The sequence below is a fragment of the Heloderma suspectum genome, chromosome 2 (genome assembly GCF_057233095.1).
Source record: "Heloderma suspectum isolate Gila_16-S chromosome 2, 16-S_ref, whole genome shotgun sequence".
Lineage (NCBI taxonomy): Eukaryota > Metazoa > Chordata > Lepidosauria > Squamata > Helodermatidae > Heloderma > Heloderma suspectum.
The window spans coordinates 102,881,608-102,894,732 of NC_139459.1; the positions used below are offsets into that span (position 1 = coordinate 102,881,608).

A 13,125-nucleotide genomic window follows, 5' to 3' on the forward strand; every position below is an offset into this window, starting at 1 on the left:
GTCCCCAACCAGTCGTGTCCGACTCTAGGGTGTGGTGCTCATCCCCGTTTCTAAGCCGAAGAGCCAGCGCTGTCCGAAGACGCTTCCGTGGTCATGTGGCCGGCATGACTGAACACTGAGGTGCACGGAACGCTGTTACCTTTCCCACTGAGGCGGTACCTATTTATCTACTTGCAATTTCTTGCTTTCGAACTGCTAGGTTGGCAGAAGCTGGGACTGAAGACGGGAGCTCACTCCGTCACGCAGCACTCGGGTCTCGAACTGCTGACCTGCCAACCTTCCAGTCTGCAGTTCAGCGTCTTAACCACTAAGCCACCGCGGCCCCTTCTATAGTTACAGTACCATATCCATATTGCCTAAATCAGGTGGGGAATGTGTGGCCCTCCAAATGTTGTGGGATTGCAATTCCCATTGGCCCTAGCCAGCATTGCCAGTGGTGCGGGATGCTGGGAGTTCCAGTCCAGCAACATGTGGAAGTCTACACATTTCCTACCCCTGGCCTAAATAATGTGTCTGTTAATGGCATGGCCATTAACAGCTGTAATTTCCCAGCATTTTGGAGCTTGAGTGAGCGTGGGAAACCCTTAACAAAACATGTTAACCCAAAAGGTTATTTTTTTTGTTAATTGCATAGTGAAAGATCTTTACATGATCTTCTTGATCTACATTTTATAAGGAATGGGTGGTTCTCTGAAGGATTTCAAACCCATTTTGATCTGATGTTAACTTAAATAGCAAATTTTCAGTTTAAGCATGCGCGCACACACAGACACACACACACAGGCTATATCAGCACTATATCTAGTTGGTTCTAAAAGTGGGATGTAACTCACCTGCTATTATGCTTTCATCTTATTGAATTAATGAAAACAAAGTTTCTGGCATGCTGCCTGTAACTCTTGGAGGAGAAAGGATTATCCAATTCCCCCTGAAATGTGTGTCCTGTTGCACTTCAAAAGGGGTTCAGAAGGCGACGTGTGCATGTGTTCTCACCCTTTTTGAAAAGAAATGACTGGTTTACCCAAGTATTAGCATTCCTACTTTTGTAGGTGTAAATGTACTGGGTCTCTTTTCACTTTCTCCCCCCCCCCCTACTAAAGCTGAGTGCCAATTCCCAGGGCAACCGTGACAGCTGGTCGGTGTCCAGAGTCCTTGCCTGTTATTTAAACTTGTATCAGGAAATGATTTGTCAGAAGATCAAAGTCCTGGTAGGGTGAATGAACTGCCTTACCAAACCACAAGTTTGGCCTGAATGTAAATATTGTCTGACATATTTATGAGGCCTGTCAGGGCTCTTGACACACGAATGATTTTTGGCGTTCACACAAATCTTGACATCTCTAATTTCACACAACAGTTTATAGGGGCTAATCAAGCTTGTATTTGAGAGACACAGAATGGCAGGAGACGAATAGTATTTTTAAGAACTTCACCAACAAGTAACAAATTAAACACCATTGTAGGGGTGCAGGATTTCTTCATGTGATTTTTGTTTTACGCTGTCAAATACCTTCCTCTTTCCAGATAATCTCAGAAGTTCTCTGCAGGTAAACATCATAGCACTGATGTCTGCAACCATAATGGTAAGTGAGGCAATATTTATGGCAATACTTTAGATGAAAGGGAAATGGTCATAATTTATACATCAACAAATATAATTGTTCTGAGATATCATAATACGTATTATTCCATAAGTGCTTTTTTCCTGTGTTGTAGATGTAAATCATCTTCTCATTTCACTGTGTCTCCTACATTGAAGATTTGAAACATTCAAATCATGTTACTGCTAGGCTGTTCACTGTTACAATCTTTGGTAACATTTAAAAGCAGAGATACAAAGAAGAGTTTCTAGGCTTCATATAAGAACAAATTAGACTTGCAGACACCCATCAAGTATGCTACCAATATAGCAGTATTTGGGGGTGGGGGGAATGTCTGCATTAAATGCATGTTTTATGCTTTTCTTGGCACCTGGTGAGAAGGGCTGCGTGGCAGTCTAGGCTCTTTTTTGTATTTCTACAGAGACTGGGATGGGGTGGGAGCATTCAGCCTTCTTAATATTGTATTTAATTTAAAAGCTTGGATCCCTTTTCGATTGAACAACATTTTCAGAACCACTTAGACTTTATTTATTTATTTAATTAATTTCTGTACCACCCAATAGCCAAAGCTCTCTGGGTGGTTCACAAAAAATAAAACCACAAAGTACAACATAAAACAACATAAAATATGAAAGCTTAAAACTACAGTATAAAAGTACAACCAGAATAAAGCAATGGAGAGATTTAAAATACAGATTTAAAACTGCAAACCTAAAAGACTACAGTGCTGAAATGCTGGGAAAATAAAAAGGTCTTTACCTGGCGGTGAAAGGAGTGCAACGTAGGTGCCAGGCAAACCTCTCAAATATGCAGTAATCAAGCCAGGCAGTTTCATAACTCTGTGACTGCACTGTAACATGTTAAATGGAATATTTGTGCAATCCAGTGACAGAAGCAGTGCCAGTTATTCTAGTGTGGCTTGGTTGTGTTTATAGGCTGATCTGGTTTTTCATTACCTATGCAGAGAGAAAGATGTTTGGGTTGATGCCTTAGTCTTGAAGATGGGTTGTTTCTTAATTTATTGTAACCTGTATCAATTAAAATAATGCTGTTTATCTTTACTGTTTTGCCCAGAGATGAGAAGATAGCACAGGCACAGTTTTGAAATTTTGATAGCAAATCTTTAGGCTCTTTTAACTCTCCCCCTGCCATCTTATAAAAAATATTGTCTTCAAACTGTGTCTTATCTCAATCATCATAAGCCTTCAGTTGCTACACTCAGAAAATAATGGGATTATGAACTATCAAATCTCTCCTTATCCTCCAAGATAAAACTCCCAAGTTTTAAATACCTTCTAGTGCCCCAGACACCTTTCTTGGCACTCACTGAGGTGTCCTACCCCTCCTTCTCTTTTATTTTTTAAAGTTTCATTTTCTTACCTGCAGCTGGGATCACTTCAAAGCAAAGAGAGAGCCTCCTGCCGCTGTCATCTTCATCTCCCGTGAATGCCTCTGGGCCACACTTGGGGTTCAGAGTCATTGCTAGGAGATGAAGGTGGGGGTGGTTGTAGCCTGATATTTTCCTCCGCAGCACACCCAGCCACCAAGAAAAGGAAGGGGAAAAGAAAAAGGGACTCTTGCCATGTCTGTCTGGTAAGCTGCTGGAGGGGCTAAAGAGAACAGCGGGGGGGGGGGAGTGAGGGCTGTGAGGGGCTAGAAAAGGAAGTGCTAAGCCATCTTGGGGGTGTCAGGGAAACCAGTGGGGGGAGGGAAGAAAAACAGCAAGTAGTCAGAAACAGCTGGGGGAGCCAGTGGGGAACAAGCTGGGGGGTTGGGGAGGGTTGTGAGCTTGTATGTCTGAATGGATTGGGGCTGCTTGTGTGTAAGAAAGGGAGAGAGAAAAGGGTTGGGTGGATTTTGGAAGGATCCTGAAAAAGTGTGAATGTGCTGTTAGTGAGGAGGAGAAGAAGGGAGGGATATGTGTTTATGCATTTACGTATGCAAGCATGCATGCATGATGGATACACGGTGTACATGAGAATGGATAGAGAATGGATAGCTGGGAGTGTCCGGCGTGTGTGAGAGTGTGTGACTGTGGGTAAGAGAAAAAGAGATGGGGGAATGAGTTTGCTGACGTGGGTGGGTGGGGAGGTAGAAAACGAATTTGCCTTCTGTGAAAAAGGCTTTTGTTGGGATTCAAAACTGTGGGTTCAAAGGGATTGTCGAGGCTCAGACATCATCTCTGCCATATATACTGTCTTTTGGGCAGATTACTTGTCATGTGGTGGCCATTTTGTGGTGGTGCCCAAGACAGTTTCTCAAATTGTGGAATGTTCCCACTGGCCCCCAAAGTTCCTTATTCTTGTTTTAGTGAAACACTTGGATAACTATCCAGTCTTTGAATTTCCAGGAAAAGTGAGGCAATACTTTAATTTGGGCAAATTAGTGTTAAATTACTAGCAACAAGCTTTAGAGCAGGGGTGGGCAACTTTGGAGGATTGGGGGGCCACACTGCTGCCTTGGAACCCTGTGGGGGCTGCATTCCTCCCCTCCCAGAAATGGCTGCACTGCTGGAATCCCAGCAATTTTGCTGGGAAACAAAACACGCATAGAGCCATATGCCTTGTTTCCCAGGAGAATCTCTGGGATTTTGGTGGTGTGGCAACGACTGGCGGTGTGGCAACGACCAGCAGTGGGGTGCACAAATGGCTGTGGCAGTCCACATGCGGTCGAGGGTCTGCATCTTGCCCACCCCTGCTTTAGAGTCTCTCAGAATTTTTATTTGACTGGATATTGGAGGGTGGGAAATACGTAGAATTCTGGTCATTGTGCCTCAAAAGGGCTGATGTAGACAGTGGTGTACTGGAGGCAGGGCTCACAGAGATGCAGCCCCGGCACTTTTCCATGAGCAGGGACTCTGATGTCATTTGCCACCCCCCTTAGAATTCCCTCTTCTCTCTGAGCTTAGCTGTGATCCTCACTGTAGCTGTGGGGGGGATGAATTTTCCAAGCAACAATATATTGTTCCATGTTGGAATGCAAAGTATTTGGGATGACTTGGTCTGGAATGGGCAATGAAGACATATTCACTTTACCAAAGACATACTCCTGGTGGAGATGAAAATTCCTAGAACTGGTTTGTTGATATAGATTGACACAGCTGCCTGAAATTTTTGGACTGCCCTTGGAGACTGTCACAATGAGCTCCCGCATTTCCAAATTTACCACTACACCACTGTGTGTGTGGTGTGTGTGTGTAGTTCAATCCAGCTAGGGGTGTGGATGTTGCAGCTGGAAGGGGAGGGGGGAGATATAATGAAGGCGCTTAGGAGAGGCTAGTGGGTAATGTGGGGGCGCTAAGTGAGTGTGCAAAGAGTGTGCTGTTTAAATGAGAAGGGATCTGTCCATGAGGGCTGAGTTGAAAGGGTGAAGCTTCCATAGAATATCATATTTTGAAAACCTAAAATGTTTATGTTTGAGTGAGTGGGCGAAAAAGATTTTAATACCCCTGCATTTTTTCTCAGACATCCAGTTGAAATACCACCGCCTTACTCTCAGCTGCACTGTTTTTGGATCCCAGTTGAAGGCGGTATATCTTACAAGGTTGTATCATCTTAGAAGGGCGCGTTGCTGTGACTGTCACGAAGGGATCCTGCACTTCTGAATTTGCCACTACACTACTGGTTGTAGATCTGAGAAAGTGGCTGGAGGAACTCCCCATGAGGAAATATTTATGACTTCTTAGTTTAGAGAAAAGATGACTAAGGGGAACATGACAGAGGTGCATATAAATATGCATGATGTGGAGAAAATGGGCAGGGAGAGATTTTTCTCCATCACTCATAATACTAGAAACGTGGGTCATCCATGGATTTTGTTTGTTCTGAATGGTGATTCAGAACAAACAAAAGGAAGTACTTCTTCACATATCACGTGGTTAAAATATGGAATTTGCTATCGCAACGTGTACTAATGGACACCACCTTGGATGACTTTAAAAGGGAATTAGACAAATTCATGAAGGACAAAGCTATCGATGGCTACTAGTCAAGATATCTATATATATAACCTCCAGTATCAGAGGCAATATGAATACCAGATGCTGGGGAATATGAGCAGGAGGGTGCTATTGCGCTCATGTTCTGCTTGTTAGCTTCCGATAGTCCTCTGGCTGCTCACTGTGGAAACAGAATGTTGGATGATAGGTCTGATCCAGCAGGGCATGTTCTTATGCCATTCTGCATAATAGGTGTTCACTCCGCACACCCAACATCTTGGGGGGAGGGGAGGCTTTCTTGCCATTTGGGTGAGAGAGTAGTGATAGTGGTTGTGGTGGTGTGTTTTCAAAATGTGCACTTTAGCACACTGTCTTCTGTTTTAAATCAACATTTCAGAAGTATGCAAATATCTAGAAATTGTGGCATAATCAGACTGTTCCAGGAGATAAATAGCCCCATTGATTTTTCCCTGCTTAAGACGACTGTTAGAGACAGTGGTCTGGTTTAGACATCATAGTAACCCAGAATTGCTGGTTCATCCTGCTCGATTGCTCCCACTTGGCTCCTCCCAGGAAACCTCTGTCTGTGGTTTGCTTACTGTTGCATCCAAACTCGAATCTTTAGCTTTTTCCTGGTTTATATTTCTGGCTTGTTAGGAGAGGAACAAGCCAGACGTCCCTAACTGGATGTAATTCTGGCATACCATGACATGCAGACATGGCCAGTGTTGCGAACAGTTTTGTATTTCAGTCTGGGACTGTACAAAACATTTTCTTCAAATGCCTAAGCTGCATTTCTAGTGCTCTGGTGACAGCCCAGCAAAGTGGAGATCACATAGTGGCTTATACGGCTCGTGTAATATATATGAGCTAATATATGAGAGTGCTGGAAGGTTGAAAATGCAAGATTAAAAAATGTTCATATTTCCCCATTAAGCTTAATTCACATTCCCAACACGTTTATGGAGTTGAGTAGTCTTAACCTGAGAACTTGTCTCTTTAAGTTCCACAGTAGTACCAGATGTTTTGGCTTGTGGCTGCACCACCTTGTATCAGCTAGTCATGATATTATGAAACAATGAGTTAGGGTGTAACCCCTCATGTTTGTGCTTCTATAGCTTTTCAGTGTATGACAGATGTTAATGTGACTTTGCCTAGGCTTGCACTGGAATACAGAATATTTTTACAAGCCCTAAGGCAGAATATAAGGAATGCTTGAGGTGTTTTTTTCTGAACCAAAAAAGAGAAAAAACATAAAGAAAAATAAGGGAATTCCATTGAGAAGCCAAAAGCTCAGCGTTCTTTGGGTTTATTCAAAGGAAAATGCAGTCCATACAGGAATTCAGATTTGTGCTTTAACTGCAGAGGGGGGAGAAGGTAGATCAGGATCTACTGGTAGAGTTTGTGGTGTTTTGCAGTAGATCCTCAAGGGTTTCTGACTCCCAGTTTTTTTAACAATAGCGACAACAAAATGGCCTGGTTCTTGCGTAAGAACGACCAGAGTATGGGATGAGTATGGTCATTGCATGGGTTGTCGTTATGTGCAAACCCTGCAGTATGGCTTAACTATGGGTTGTTAACTATGAACATTCCAGGAAGAGAACCCATGCTTTGTTGGATTGTGAATTCTGGGTTGTTTGTAGTTAACCCATTGTTAAACCATACTGCGGTGTTTGTACATAACGACAACCACTCACACTTCAACAGCAACCCATACTGTGGGTTGTTGTTAAGTGCAAACCAGGCCAATGACTTCTCCCTGCTCTAAATTATACTGCTGAAATGAAGAAAGCTTGGAGTAACCAGGAATGGATTTTTTTGGTGGAAAAATGGCGAGCTCTCTTCAGCTGGGTTATTCAGAACAAATTTCTGAGCTCAGAATTCTTTAATTCTTAAGCATACCTTTTGCATCAGGCTTCAGTTGGTGACACTCGGGGTTTTAGTAAAAACCAAAGTAGACACCAGAAGCCTGAAGTCTGCCTGTGCTTGTTTTAAGATCTATTCCTTAAAGCAGGGGTCCCCAACCCTCAGGCCGTGGACCGGTACTGCTCCGTGGCCTGTCAGCAACCGGGCCTCAGGGGTGTGCAAAACCCCCTCACCTTGGGTCCTCAGGGGGGTGGGGAGGCGATCCGTCCCTCCCTTCACCCCAGAATCCTCGCCGGCCCTGGCCGGCTCTGCAGTGAGTCCGCAGAGCTGCTGGCTGGCTCCAGCTGCTGGCGGACTTCTGGCCGCTGGGACGCAAATAGCGTCTGCATCTGCGTCCCTGTTCTGCAGCTAATAGGCTATGTAAATCTTTACGTAGCCGATTACTGCAAAGAATAAGGACGCAAATGGCATCCCTCTAGCAGATGCCATTTGCATCCCAGTGGCCGGAAGTCTGCCAGCGGAACCCCTTTCCCCCGGTCCGTGGAAAAATTGGACCGGTCCCTGGCACCAAAAAGGTTGGGGACCGCTGCTTTAAAGGACAGCATGACTATTAACAACACTGTTATTTCTTATTCTATTCCTTTGCCTGGCTGATCATTCATCAGAATCTTCAGAAGATTCATCTGAATCTTCACTTCTGACCAATGTGGATAGGAAATGGAGAATTTATACTAGTAAACTTTATTTTGGTCACACAGTTCAGTTACATGTTGCACCTTGTTTAATGCTTATTGCAAACAGTTGCTATGTGGATAAAACATTTTTACTTATTAATCCTTTCCAAAAACGTCTGTGAAAGTGTCAGATGTATTCTTACATCACAGATCTATTTTATTTTTAAAAAATTTATATACTACTCATTAGGGATTCCAGACCATGCAGGTGCTTTGGCAATGCCATATATGCAAAACAACTACTTAAATATTGCCAAAATACTGTAGTTTGATTAAAATGGGTGCAAAGTCTTCCAGATCTTGAAATACCTATTGAGTGCTTGCCCTTGCTTTGGGCGAAAATTTAAGTATGAACATTTTCTATGAGAACAATATTGTTTAGGAACCTGGAATGTCAGATCAATGAATCAAGGTAAGCTGGAGGTGGTCAAACATGAGATGGCAAGATTGAACATCGACATCTTGGGAATCAGCGAACTAAAATGGACAGGCATGGGCGAATTTAATTCAGGTGACCATCATATCTACTATTGTGGGCAAGAATCCCTTAGAAGAAATGGAGTAGCACTCATAGTCAACAAAAGGGTGGGAAAAGCAGTACTGGGGTACAATCTTAAAAATGATAGAATGATCTCAGTACGAATCCAAGGCAAACCATTCAACATCACAGTAATTCAAGTCTATGCCCCAACCACTGAGGCCGAAGAAGCTGAGGTTGATCGGTTCTATGAAGACCTCCAACACCTTCTAGAACTAACACCAAAAAAAGACGTCCTCTTCATCATAGGGGATTGGAATGCTAAAGTAGGAAGTCAAGAAATCACCGGGATAACAGGCAAGCATGGCCTTGGTGTACAAAATGAAGCAGGACAAAAGCTAATAGAGTTTTGCCAAGAGAACACACTGATCATAGCAAACACTCTTTTCCAACAGCACAAAAGGCGACTCTACACATGGACATCACCAGATGGTCAATATCGAAATCAGATTGATTATGTCCTTTGCAGCCAAAGATGGAGAAGCTCCATACAGTCAGTAAAAACAAGACCTGGAGCTGACTGTGGCTCAGATCATGAGCTGCTTCTTGCAAAATTTCGGCTTAAATTGAAGAACGTCAGGAAAACCACTAAAGCGTTCAGGTATGACCTAAATCATATCCCTGATGAATATACAGTGGAGGTGAGGAATAGATTTCAGGGATTAGACCTGATAGACAGAGTGCCTGAGGAACTATGGACGGAGGTCCATAACATTGTTCAGGAGGCAGCAACGAAATCCATCCCAAAGAAAAAGAAATGCAAGAAAGCAAAGTGGCTGTCTGATGAGGCTTTACAAGTAGCTCACGAAAGAAGGGAAGCGAAAAGCAAGGGAGAAAGGGGAAGATATACCCAACTGAATGCAGAGTTCCAGAGAATAGCAAGGAGAGACAAGAAGGCCTTCTTAAATGAACAATGCAAAGAAATCGAGGAAAACAAAAGAATGGGAAAGACTAGAGATCTCTCCAAGAAAATCGGAGATCTCAAGGGAACGTTTTGTGCAAAGACGGGCATGATAAAGGACAAAGAAGGCAGTGACCTAACAGAAGCAGATGAGATTAAGAAGAGGTGGCAAGAATATACAGAAGAACTATACAGGAAAGATCTGAATGTCCCTGATAGCCATGATAGTGCGGTCACTGAACTTGAGCCGGACATCCTAGAGAGTGAAGTCAAGTGGGCCTTAGGAAGCATTAGTAACAATAAAGCTAGCGGAGATGACAGTATTCCAGCTGAGCTATTTAAAATCCTAAAAGATGATGCTGTTAAAGTGCTGCATTCAATATGCCAACAAATCTGGAACACTCAACAGTTGCCACAAGACTGGAAAAGGTCAGTTTACATTCCAATTCCAAAGAAGGGCAACGCCAAAGAGTGTTCAAACTACCGCACCATTGCGCTCATTTCACATGCCAGCAAGGTGATGCTCAAAATCCTACAAGCTAGGCTTCAGCAGTATGCGAACCGAGAACTACCGGAAGTACAAGCTGGGTTTAGAAGAGGCAGAGGAACTAGAGATCAAATCGCCAACATTCGCTGCATCATGGAGAAAGCAAGAGAATTCCAGAAAGACGTCTATTTCTGCTTCATTGACTATGCTAAAGCCTTTGATTGTGTGGATCACAACAAACTGTGGCAAATTCTTAAAGTGATGGGAGTACCAGACCACCTTACCTGTCTCCTGAGAAACCTGTACGAGGGTCAAGAAGCAACAGTAAGAACCAGACATGGAACAACCGAGTGGTTCAAAATTGGGAAAGGAGTACGACAAGGCTGCATATTGTCACCCTGCTTATTTAACTTATATGCAGAGTACATCATGAGAAATGCCGGGTTGGATGAATCAGAGGTCGGAATTAAGATTGCTGGGAGAATTATCAACAACCTCCGATATGCAGACGATACCACCCTAATGGCAGAAAGCGAAGAGGATCTAAAGAGCATCTTGTTGAGGGTGAAAGAGGAGAGTGCAAAAGCTGGTTTGAAACTCAACATTAAAAAAACGAAGATCATGGCATCTGGCCCCATCACTTCCTGGCATATAGAAGGGGAAGAAATGGAAGCAGTGACAGATTTTACTTTCTTGGGCTCCAAGATCACCGCAGACGGTGACTGTAGCCATGAAATTAAAAGACGCTTGCTCCTTGGGAGGAAAGCTATGGCCAACCTAGACAGCATAGTAAGAAGCAGAGACATCACCTTGCCGACAAAGGTCCGTCTAATCAAAGCTATGGTTTTCCCAGTAGAAATGTATGGCTGTGAGAGCTGGACTATAAGGAAGGCTGAGCGCCGAAGAATTGATGCTTTCGAACTGTGGTGCTGGAGAAGACTCTTACGAGTCCCCTGGACTGCAAGGAGGTCAAATCAGTCCATCCTAAAGGAAATCAACCCTGAGTGCTCATTGGAAGGACAGATAATGAAGGTGAAGCTCCAATATTTTGGCCACCTAATGCGAAGAGAAAACTCCCTGGAAAAGACCCTGATGCTGGGAAAGACTGAAGGCAAAAGGAGAAGGGGACGGCAGAGGATGAGATGGCTAGATAGCATCACGGATGCAATGAATATGAACTTGAGCACGCTCCGGGAGAGAGCGCAGGACAGGAAGGCCTGGCGTGCAATGGTCCATGGGGTCACGAAGAGTCGGACACGACTGAACGACTGAACAACAACAATTTTCTATGAATTTTTTTTTAAAAAGACACACTTGTCTTCTTTTGAATGTTGAATTAATGTCAAAGTAACTTTCTATTCGGACTATAATCATACTTTGTCCATGGATCAAAGAAGTGGGAAATGTCAGCTCATTATATGTTGGCTTTCTAGTGTTTCGGTCTATAAAATACCACCCACCTTCCCAGAGAGGTCAGATTACCACTTCAGGGAATACAGTAATACAGTCTGCTGTCTGTTAGAGACAGAGACTGCTTTTGTTGTTGTTTATTCGTTCAGTTGCTTCCAACTCTTCATGACTTCATGGACCAGCCCACGCCAGAGCTTCCTGTCGGCCGTCGCCACCCCCAGCTCCCCCAAGGTCAAGTCCATCACCTCCAGAATATCATCCATCCATCTTGCCCTTGGTCGGCCCCTCTTCCTTTTGCCTTCCACTTTCCCTAGCATTAGCATCTTCTCCAGGGTGTCCTGTCTTCTCATTATGTGGCCAAAGTACTTCAGTTTTGCCTTTAATATCATTCCCTCAAGTGAGCAGTCTGGCTTTATTTCCTGAAGTATGGATATAGAGGTTCTTTGGATGGTATTCCCAAGACATACAGATAACAATCTAACAATATGGGATCAATCTAACAGATATTGTATCATCCCCCCATTCTCTATGCCTTATTGTAACTAAACCAAAGTACTTGTAATCGATTCAATCACATCTTTCCCTGCGTGCCTGTGCCACCATTTCCCTTTCCTCGTGTGTGTATGTTACGGTAAGCTACTTGTGGTAGGGACTTACCATACCTGTACTTTTTAAAGCACCATGTACATTGTTGCTATATAAATAGTAATAAGTCCCTCTAAGGTCATGAACATGCCCAACTGGGCAACTTATAGTGTAGTGTTGAGAGAATGGAGCTGCTAATTAGTGGGTCTGAATTTGGTTTCTTGTTCCCAGTTCCTTATCCAGCACAAAGGTGCAGAACCAGCCTAAATAAGGAACTGAGGTAGTTCCTCTGTGAGACTCTCTCTCATTAGGGTTATATCCACTACAAGATGCCCTGGCATTGTAGAAGGGAGATAAAAGCCCAGCTACATTTGCCAAGGTAGTTTTGTACTTCTCTGGACCATGGTGCTACTAATAAAACTATCAGGCAACAGTTAACATGCATTTTTTGAAATAATACATTTTCTAAAAAGGTATTTAGCATAAAATGTGGTTACATATGCATACAGTGTTCTTGGGCAGGTCAAAAATCATATGACAACTCGATACTGTTTGGACAGATGATTTTGTGTAGCAAACTCCATATGAAATGGCCAGTCATGTGAATATCCCTCCTCTTTAAGCCTTTAAGGAACTTGAGGGATTCTGTTTTTATCCTTGATGTGAAGTGCTTAATAGTGTTGCCAACTTTGTCTACTACAGGTTGCTTTTGAGTTCTTCCATTAGCTGCTAGCAAATATGGGATTAGGTGAGGTTTTTCTATGTACGTGCAAGTGTTGAATTGCCTTTGGTCAAAGTAGTGTAGCTTTGTTTTTGTTTTTAAAAAGAGAATATATCATACATTACTCAACCTGTGCCTTCAAGGATCAGGTAGGTTAAATCCGAATAAATCAATACTATTGGGCAAATAACGACTGTTACTGTACTGTACCGTGACTGTTTCATTAAGGGATATTTGGCAATAAGGACTGGTAGGTGTAAAGAAACTGTATTTACCTGAAGTAAAAGTTATATATATTACTATGTTCTGTTATGGACAAGGGACTATTATGTGAATGGCTAACTG

At 43.1% G+C, this 13,125-nt stretch overlaps 1 protein-coding gene across 4 annotated transcripts in view; it reads left to right on the forward strand.

Annotated features, from left to right (window-relative positions):
• Nucleotides 1-13,125, forward strand: part of KANK1 (KN motif and ankyrin repeat domains 1) — a 163,722-nt gene that overhangs the window by 17,250 nt on the left and 133,347 nt on the right. Inside the window, exon 2 of one of the 4 annotated variants that reach the window (XM_084834367.1) lies at nucleotides 1,525-1,583. The exons of the other annotated variants lie outside the window; for them this stretch is intronic. The gene's annotated coding sequence lies outside the window, so the exon portion shown is untranslated. The remainder of the gene's footprint in view (nucleotides 1-1,524; nucleotides 1,584-13,125) is intronic. 4 annotated transcript variants of the gene reach the window in all.